This window comes from Nannospalax galili, unplaced genomic scaffold, assembly GCF_000622305.1.
Source record: "Nannospalax galili isolate Female #2095 unplaced genomic scaffold, S.galili_v1.0 scaffold169, whole genome shotgun sequence".
Lineage (NCBI taxonomy): Eukaryota > Metazoa > Chordata > Mammalia > Rodentia > Spalacidae > Nannospalax > Nannospalax galili.
In genome coordinates, this window is record NW_008360327.1 from 2,256,177 (window position 1) to 2,266,753 (window position 10,577).

Consider the following 10,577-nt stretch of genomic DNA (forward strand, 5'->3'; position numbering starts at 1 on the left):
TTAATGAAAGTATACATTCATAATCCATTATTTTTCTGTATATTTATTAACTGAATTGTTGACATAAATCAAGAGAATCTGAGTAATTTTTATTCCATGTCTTAAGTTACTTCTAGTCTTTTTGGTTGTGAGCCTGAGCCTTTAACGACTGTGCCAGGTGTCCAGCCCTTAAGTTACTTCTAAAAACTGGAGCAGGTGTTGAATACCTTCCAGTGGTATCTGAATTAGAGATGGATTATCTTTCATTTAGAGTGCTTGCAGCTAGACCAAGAAAATGTTTCAAAATACTTGGCTAACAGTTTACAAACCAGTCATGGTGACTCAAACCTGTTTAAAAAATAAAGTTGAAGACAACATGAGTCCAAGCTTGAGTCTCTAAACAGATTTTTTTTTAAGCAGTTAATTGGGGGCTAGAGAGATAGCTCAGCAGTTAAGAGCACTAGCTGCTAACAGTCCATTTCTCATTACCCACACGATGGCTAACAACCATTCATAACTCCAGTTCCATGGGATCCAGTATGTGGTCTGATCCCTAGGCATAGCATGCATGTATGCACTTATATACATGCAGGCAAAACACTCATACACATAAAAATAAATCAAAAAATTTTAAGCAGGGCCTGGAGAGATGTCTCAGCAGTTAAGAGCAGTGACTGCTCTTGCAGAGGACCTGGGTTCAATTCCCAGCACCCACATGGTGGCTACGAACTGTCCTTAACTCCAGTTCCAGGGGAATCCAAAACCGTCTTCTGACCTCCGCAGCATTGCACAACATGAGTGCACTCACATACATGCAGGCAATACACTCATACACACAAAATAAAAATAATTTTTTTAATTTAAGCAATTAATTGAGGGCATTCCCATTTCGCCACAAAATGTCATAAAAAGTTTCAAAAAGAAAGACACTTTGGTCTTATCCCACTGATCATGTAAGACACTGCAGCACAGCTTTATGTTAATTTAACATGGAACTATTGTCCAGGTTCACTCAGCTAGGAACATGGCAGGGTCAGCATTCTGTAAAGCAGTTCTGAGACCATAAAGCACTGGCACCATCTCCATCTCTGGAGGCCATGTACATTATTCTAGTTCTGTGCCCCCGACCCCAGACTAGGTCTCACTATGTAGCACCAGCTAGCCTGGAACTCACAGAACTTCCTGCCTCTGTCTCCCAAGTGCTGGGACTGAAGATGTATGCCACCACACCCAGCTTCCATAATTTCCATAATTCTAGTTTTAACATGTGGCTGAAGGCCCTGATTTCCCCAGAGCAAATAGATTCTGAAACAGACTACAGTATCATTTTGATCAACAGTAAGTTGACATGCCTGATTGCATCCCATATCTTCCCCTTTACCCATTCTAGGAATTGACAACTTGTGATCATTCTAGACTCCCAAAGTCTTGATAATTATGGTCTTTATGTGTTATGGATAATGTCAGTGTCTGCACTTTTTAGAAGGGTCTTGGCACCACTCTATTAATAAAGGCCTAGTACTTACTCAAATATAGTGCTTTTCAAGCTTTGATTATGATCAGCAGAACTACAGTTACAAAGGAATTTCACCACAGAGTATACAGTACCTTGATAGGTAAAGCAGGGCTTGGCCCAAAGACCCAGTGTTTAGCTTGCCTTCTCATGTCATGCTTCCCAAGGCATTTCCACAAAACCAAGTTTTCAAAAACATGGTTAAAAGGATCTTTTTAAGTCCCTGCCTTTAGGGGCTGGAAAGGTGGCTCAGCAGTCAAAGCACTTGCTGCGCTTGCAGAGGACACAAATTTGATCCCAGCACACACATCATGTGGCTGACAACTGCTTGTCACTCCAGCAACAGGAAATTCGATGTCTTCTGGCCCCCATGGGCACATAGACACACATCCTTGCTTTACATACAGTAAGCAAGATGGTCTGTGCTTTGTAGCAGGTATATGTAATCACTTGGGTTTAGATGTGTGTACTCACGATTTGAGAAAAAGTAATATGTAGTAGTCAATAGGTTTATTTTTTTAATATACAGTAGTAAAAGGGAGGTAGGAAGATTCTAATGACAAGCAAAACCTTTGGTCATGGGACTGTTTTAAAAAGTTTATTAGGAGCAGGGGCCCAGACCTTTGCAGACTGCCTGGGAGTGCCTGGATCCAGCCTCTACATGGTGCTAAGAGACAGAAGCATCCTAAATGTCCCTCAACTGATGAGTGGATAATGAAAATGTTGTACATTTACACAATGAAATTTACTCAGTGGTAAAGAAAGATGAAATAATGAAATTTGCAGGTAAATGGGTGGAAACTGTTGTACTAAGTGAAGTAAAACAGACTCAGAAAAGCAACATATGTTCTCATTTATGGACCTAGCACCAGATCCTTATATGTGAGTATATATCCTGATGTAACTGCAGGAACCAGGAAAATGGAAAGTAACCAAGGAGGTAAAGGGAAATAAGGAACCCAAGAGAGAACAGTAGGAGACAGGTGTTACTAAGGGAGAAATGTGTAAAATGGTGGTAGTTAAATGGTTAGGGAGAAAGGGAGGGCTATATGAGGAACTATGGGGATAAAGAGGAAGGAGCTAAAGAAAGGTGACACCATAGCAGATAGGAATTATCAAGGGAGAAATGGGGCTACTTTAAATGGGGAGATGTATTAGGGTTCTCTAAAGAAACAGAATATATGGATTTATCAGATTACCTTCAGGATAGAAGTCCTGAAATAGCCCAACAATAGTTGTACCACGCTGGAGAGGCTGCGAATCCAGTAGATGCTCAGTCCATGAGGCTGGATGTCTCAGCAGTCCCAATCTGGTGCTGAAGTCCTGATGAATTCCAAGAGATCTGCTAGTCTTCCATCTACACTGGAATCTGAAGAAGTTGGTCACAGCAGCAAGATGAACTCACCAGTGAGAGAGAAGGCAAGGGGCAAAAACCAAGAGCTCTCTTCTGCCCTGCCTTTTATATGGCTGCCATCAGATAGTAATGCCCACATTTAGGGTGTGTCTTCCAGCTTCAGATGATCCAATCAAGACGATCTCTCTCATTTCAGTTAATCCCAAATCCAGTCAAGTTGATACCCAAGATTATCCATCACTGGAAGGCATGGAGGGACAGTTGGTCATGGAGAGAGAGGAGAGATAAATACTGCATAGCTAGCATTAAAAAAAAACAGGGTCGGGGGCAGGCGTGGTGGCATACACCTTTAATCCTAGCACTTGGGAGGCAGAGGCAGGCAGATCTCTGTGAGTATGAGGCCAGTGGTCTACATAGTGAGTTCCAGGCCACCTGGGGCTACAGGGAGACTCTCAAAAAGACCAAAAAATTAAATTAAAAAAATAAAAAACAGAGGGAATGGTATTAGTCCAAAAACCTACCGAAAAATTACACATACACTATCTCTACATGAGTCCGTGTGTATAGCTGAAGGCTACATAATAAGAAACACTGTCAGACAGGAGAAATCTTCCTTTGAGTTGTTGGCCAGGGTAATCTAAGAGACTCCCAAAATTACACAGGCTATTGCCACCACCCTTGATTGCCTCCAGAACTTGAAGGTAAGACAGGACACACTTTGGAAACAGGATTTGGAGCAATGAGCTAGAACTAACCTGGAAGCCACCTCCTCTGAAAGCTAGCTTTCATAGCTTTGGAGAGCACTACACAAGCTGGTAAGGGAGAACATCAATCAATGGTCCAATGCCAGCTTCAAGGCCTAAAAACTACATCAATGACAGGCAGAGAAAATGACATTGGTGAAGTAGTGGCACTTTTAGCTTGGGGGTAATCAACATCTACCAATTGGACTTAAAGCCCATTCAATGGGAGGAAACCTAGCCAAATTCACATAATTGGAGAAGTCATCGATCTTAAGAGAAACCCCCAAGACTGTCACATCCCTGGACAAATGTAAAATATGGATGCTTAAAATTCCAGACAAGTATCTCAATCACCACCTATCAAAGTAGCTTCTTTTTCAGCATACAGAGATTATTACAGAGTTCCACAACTGGTCACACAGAGATTGTCTGTGAATTGCCCAAAGCCTAAGTGGCACATCTAAGATGCAACCTCTACACCTAATGCTCATGGAACATAGAATTAAGGGATGAAGAGAACACTAATGAATCTTTCAATTCTCAGCAATGAAGCTCCCTCATGTAACAGAGGGCCAGTAACACAAATGGCCAAAACATAGAGAATAAGAGTCTACAGAGTGTGGGTCCTTGAACAGGCCTCCTCTATTAAAATCCACCCACCCAGGGCTCAGGGGCCATTGTGGAAGAGGAGGTGGAAAGATTGTAAGAGCCAGAGAGGAGGTGCATGACCATAGGCAAATAGAATCCTACAGGCTACTGGGACCTTCCTCATATGAACCTATAGCAATGGTGTCAATATACAAAAGACCCATGCAAACACAAGCAGACAAAAAACACAGAACTGTGGAAATGGACAGCAGGCCCCAATCTTAATTGAAGAATTATTGGCAGCTGATTACTGCTGGGTGAGACAGAGCTGATCTTCTTAAAGGGCAAGACTCTAGATAGGCTGACTAGACTTCAGTGGATGAACTTGCACTGAGGGAAATCTGGGGACACTAACATGACATGATAGGCTTTAACACAAATGACAAAATGTATGAATTCCAGTGGCGGGGGTGGGGAGGCTATGGAAGGAGGCCAATGGGAAGGGGGTATAAAGATGATTAAGATGCTCTGTATGAAATACACAAAAATTCAATAAAAAATAAAAAGTTTATTATGGGACTGAAGAGATGGCTCAGCAGTTAAGAGCACTGGCTGTTCTTGTAGAGGACCAGGGTTTGATTCCCAGCACCCACATAACCACTAATGACCATCCTTAACTCCAGTTCTAGGGGAAATCCAACACCCTCTTCTGAGCTCCATGTGCATTTCATGACACAAGTACACTTACATACATCCAGGTAATACATTCATACACATAAAAATAAAATTTTTTTTTAAATTATTACATTTATTTCTCTCCTACCATATGGGTCCCAGGGATCAAAATCAGGCCATCAGTCTTGGGGGCAAGCACCTTACCAGCTGAGCCATCTCACCCACCCATGCCATGGGACTTTTAATTTTTATTTTTATGTTATGAGTGTTTTGATTGCATGTATATAAGTACATCACATGCATGCAATGTCCATGAAGGCCAGAAGCAGGCATCGGATCCCCTGGAACTGGAGTTACTGATGGTTGTTAGCTACCAAGTGGGGCTGGGAACCAAGCCCTGGTCCTCTAGAGGAGCAGCCAGTGCTCCCAACCACCATCTCTCCAGCCCCACCAAAGGAGTTTTAAACCAAATAAGACCTTTGTAATTTTTGTTGCCTCATCTTTAAAATTGGCCAGTAACTTTTTTTTGTTGTCTTTTTTGAGACAGGGTCTTCCTGTAGCCCTAGCTGTCCTAGAACTCATTATGTAGCCAGGCCAACCTTGAACTCTCAGAGACCCGCCTGCCTCTGCCTCCTGAGTGCTGGGATTAAAGGCATGCACCACCACGCCCAGCTAGCCAGTAACTTTTAAAACAGAAGCCTGAACCTGATGATGGAATTCATTTTACTAAAATGTGCTTTGTTCTTGATTGTTGGTTATGCCAGACATTGTGAAAATATGTGCAAGGATCTGAGACAGTGGACAGTGTCCATGAATAATCAAGAGAGGTTTCGGAATTCTGTTTTTATTTAGCTTACTTAGTGCTTTATACCTCCACTCTGTGGTTTTTTGGCCTCTTTTCCAAATTGTCTCTGTGACCTCGTTCTTTTTTTCCTCCTCTTACCCTTAAGCAAGCACAGCCTTTTGGTAACGAGGACTCCATCAGCCCTGGCATAGTAGTTAAAGACACTATCATTTACACTACCCATTTCACAAGGCTGGAGCTTGTAGTAAATATCATGAGGCCTTTCTCTCCCTCTCCCAGTCTGACCTGTCATCATTTTCTTTTTTATTTCCCCACCCTCAGATTTGTTCTTTGCTTTATTTCCATGCATTGTAATTACAGCATTTCTTGTAGACCTACAATGGGCTTTTACTAATCTCATGTACTTTTGTGCCTCTGATCATCAATCTTTGTATTACAACTAGAAACATTTAGTAAAGCATGTGTTTGATAGTGCCTACCTGCTAAAAGTCCTTTCATAAAGGGCTAGAGAGATGGCTCAGCTGTTAAAGAGTACATACTGCTACTGCAGAAGACCTGAGTTATCTTCCAAGATGTTGGGCAGCTCACGACTGCCTGTAACTCCAGTTTCAGAAGATTGACAGCTTTGGCCTCTGCAGGCACCGGCACTCACAGACACAAAAATCCAACATCATTGTCCCTGTCCCTGTTGTGTTCCCTCACCTCCAGAATCTGGATGTTAAAGGTTTTAGTAGTTTTCCCTCCCTTCATTTTGGATTAGTCCACTTAAACAAAGAAGAGAAGGCTGATAGGCCGTATCTCCAAGGTGTGATATCTAGGGCTCCCGGACTCTTAAGCAGGTCAGCTGAAGGGACCCTCTTGTGTTAAAAATTAAGGCCTTCTTGGGCTGGAGAGATGGCTCAGCAATTAGGAACATTGGTTGTTCTTGCAGAAGACCTGGGTTCAAATCCCAGCACCCACACGGCAGCTAACAACTGTCCGTAACTCCAGTCCCAGGGGATCCGATGGCCTCTTCTGTCCTCGCAGGCATTGCACAACAACGGGTGCATATACCTACAGGCAGGCAATACACTCATACACATAAAAATAATAAAATATTTTTTAAAAATTAAGGCCTTCCTGCCAGACCAAAAAGCAGCAGAATGTGTACCATCTTTATTACTTCTCGGTGACCTTGTTGCTTATTAGGGATTTAGTCCCTTACAGCTTTACTTTGGCTTATGGTTTGAGGATATAGTCCATCATGTTGCAGAATGCAAGGCAGCAGAGCATAAGGATGCTCAGATTTGTCCACAGTAAGCAAAGATGAATGCTGACCTCAGCTGCCCTTCTCCCCCGTTTCCCTTTAAATTAGTCTGAAACCCCAGTCCATAGGATGGTACCCCCACATTCAGGTTGGGTCTTCCCTTAGTTTCACTTCTGTGTCAAAACAAACGCACAATGCTCACCTCAAAGGGGTAAGAGTTTATTCTAGACCAAATATGAGTGACCATGGCCCAGATTTCAGTTACTGCAAATTCCATATTCCAACGTGGAAGCAGTTTCATGAAGTTTTTATAGTAGACACTTTTCAAATACATCGGTGGAATCATTAAGTAGATGGTTACAGCAAAAGAGAAATCTCAGCTATACACCTCAGATGCTATCTGATGGCATTCACCCTTTTTGGTGAAAGCTGGTGGTCTGCTAAGTTAATACATTTCAAAAGTTTTATCTATAAGTCACAGAATATTGTCAGAAATAAGACAAGGAGTGACAATTTGGGAGGCTGAAGATGGCCCGAAATAAATGGTAGCTGGGCATGAACCTGCAACATTTCAAACCCTCACAATCACTTAAGTTCTAATCAGTTGATCAGCCTTTGCAGCTGGTTCAGTTTCAAGCCACAGTTTTTTGGGGGGGGGACACTTTCGTTCACACCTGGAAACACCTTCACAGACATAACCAAAGATGTGTCTCAGGTGATCCCAAACCTAATCAAAGTAACAATGAAAATTAACCCTCAGATAGTGAATATGTCAGGACCACTCTGTCCAAATCCAATTTATTTGGATCAAAAAGAAGTACTGACTCCTAATGCGTGTGGAAAGGAATGGTGAGAAGGCTGAGGCAAGTATACCAAGATCTTGTTCTAGAAACAGGTGAAGCCTATGGTAGGAAGGGCAGACCGGGAAGCTGATGGCACGGTTTTGGAATGGTTGATGCGAAGGTGCCACTTCTGGAAGTTAATGACGACGGAGAGGTAAATGCCAATGCTTTTCAAGTACCAAAGCAGGAAAAGACTTCGGAAACGTGGTGTTTCAAGGAGAGTACCATGCTGACACCTGATGCCTCTGGATGAACAAGAAACGCGGAAGCGAGGGCGGGAAATAACACGAGGCTGCACCATGGTGCTGTGGAAAGAACTCTGTACTGAGCAAATGCTTAAGTTTCGGTTTCCTTACAGTAGCCAGGCTCACCTGGCTGCTCCATCATCGATACCTCCCTTTCCACCCAGGAAGCAGGCACAGGGCGACAACCTGACCTTGCGCTGAGGTCTTGCGAGGCGGGACTTCCGGCGCACCCAGGACTCCACCCGGTTCAAGGGGCAGCGGCTTTCCCTTGGACGGCGTGGGAGCGAGGGTAAGCCTCCGCGCGCAAGGGCAGAACGGGTTCGGGGTCAGCGGCCGTGCGCTTGCTGAAGGCCGCTTTTCCAGTGAGACACTTGAGAAACGCCAGCAGCATCCCTTTGAGCTCCGGGCACCGGCCGGTAGGATGTCTGGGTGGTGACCGCCCCCTCCGCGGCCTGCGCATGCGTAGTGCTGGACTCCGGCTCTGCCCTGAGAGCTAGGCTCAGTATCCCGGCCGAGGTGGTGTCTATGTGGTCCCCATCCGTCGAGGCCTGCCCTCAACTGCTTGGACGCCTGTATGCTTTAGCGTTTGCCAGATAGTGAAACTTGGGATAAGGCAGAATGCAAAGAGCCTTCCCCCCAAGAAATAGCCACTGCAGCTCAGTACACCGTGGTTCATTGTTCAGACTTTAGTTTGAGAGTATGGCAAGCCAGCAGACTACTTCCAACTTTAATAACTAATAGCATCATTTATTGATGCATACAGTAGCTCCCCAGAAGTCTGGGACCAGGCAGGGAAGGGAAGAATTTTAAGGTCCCAGAATGTCTAGGAGGCGTATTTGAAAGAACCCCAACCTTCCAAGAGGAAAATTTCATTGAAATGTGTTTGTTTTTTTTTTAAATCATACGTAGGCAAAATTTTAATTATATGCTACAACATATTTTTATTTTGATGTTTTCTTTTTAAAAAAATACTATTTTATATGTGAGTATTGACTCCATGAATCTTGTCTTGTGGTATCCTCAGAGGTCAGAAGACAAGAGTCAGAAAATACTTCTATTTTGGCTGGGTGTACTGGTGCACGCCTTTAATCCCAGCACTTGGGAGGCAGAGGTAGGCAGATCTCTGTGAGTTCAAGGCCAGCCTGGTCTACATAGTGAGCTCCTGGACAGCTGGGGTATGAGTGTATTACCTGCACCTGTGTCATGCAGTGTCCACAGAGGTCAGCAGACAGCATCAGATCAGGTAGAACTGGAGTGACCCACAATTGTTAGCCACCATGTGGGTGTTAGGAATCAAATAAGGTTCTCTGCAAGAGCAGTCTCTTAACCACTGAGCGATCTCTCTAGCCTCCTTGATATGTTTTCTTAAATCCCCAAGTTATATAGATGCTTAAGACCTTGCATCAAAACATAAGAATAAAGAGCTGGGTGTTGGTGGTACAGGCCTTTAATCCCAGAACTTGGAGGCAGAGACAGGTGGATCTCTGAGATCAAGACCAGTCTGGTCTACATAGAGAGTTCCAGGCCAGCTGTGACTACAGGGAGACCCTGTTTCAAAAAGACCAAAAACTACAGCTAAAAATGAAAAAAAAAAAAAAAAAAAAAAAAAGGGCTGGGGAAATGGCTAAGCAGTTAAGAACACTGCTGCTCTTGTAGAAGACCCTGTTTCTGTTTCCAGCACCCATATGGTAGCTAACAGCCATCTGTAACTCCAGTTCCAAGGAATCCAGGGGCCTTCTGGCCTCTGTGGGCAGGCATTTCACAACATGGGTGCACGTATATGCAGGCAAAAACACTCATACACACAAAATAAAGTGGTTTTTTTTTTTACATAGCCTCCCTCCCCCCACTAGAGCCCTTATACTCTGATATCCCTGCTACTGTCTGCTGTGTTGTCGGCACCCTCAGCCATTGCCCACTACTTGTCCTCTGGTGAATCTAGAGGTCTTTGTTTTAGGAGGGTCAGCTGTTCCTCATCTAGCGGTAATCAGTTGTCAGTATTCCTTTGGATAAGATTGGGATCTGTTGTTCATTTTCCTAGTTCTATTCTGGGTTGCTATCTGGGAATCCTTTTGGCCACCCTGGCCAACAACTCAAAAGAAGGTATCGCCTGTCTGATGTTGTTGCTTGTTATGTAGCCATTAGTTATACATATGGAAGCTTATGAAATGATATTGGCCCCTTTAATCTTTGGTTATACTTTCCTTTTGGGTGTTTAAGGCCATACACTTGGTCCAGGTTAAGGTTGTTTGAGGATCTGTTCCTCAGAGGTCACATGGGCTTGGGAGGAGCCCCTGGCTCCTTTCTTTTACCAGTTCCACCTATGTGAAGATAAGTCAAAGGTCCTACTTGACCATGGTTGGCTTCACTTGGAAGCATGGAGGACATAATTCCTCTGTGTTGACCCTCCTCTTCTGTAGACTGGACACTGGTTCAAGTCCATCTGGTGGAGTCTCCTCAGCCTCCTTGATTAAGAGACAGGTGACCCACCTCCATTATAGGACTTTTTGAGAGATGCTCATAGTCCCCTGGAACTAGTCAACCTAGGAGGGCAAGGAGCAAAAAGTGTCCTTTATGTCCCTCTAAC

General features: G+C 43.8%; 1 protein-coding gene across 3 annotated transcripts in view; it reads left to right on the forward strand.

Annotated features, from left to right (window-relative positions):
• The first annotated feature begins 8,215 nt into the window (after positions 1–8,215).
• Positions 8,216–10,577, forward strand: part of Hdhd2 (haloacid dehalogenase like hydrolase domain containing 2) — a 40,918-nt gene continuing 38,556 nt past the window's right edge. The window contains exon 1 of one of the 3 annotated variants that reach the window (XM_017796318.2): positions 8,216–8,279. The gene's annotated coding sequence lies outside the window, so the exon portion shown is untranslated. Of the gene's footprint in view, positions 8,407–10,577 lie in introns of all 3 variants that reach the window. The other 2 variants (XM_008825899.3, XM_008825900.3) reach the window with 2 other exon arrangements.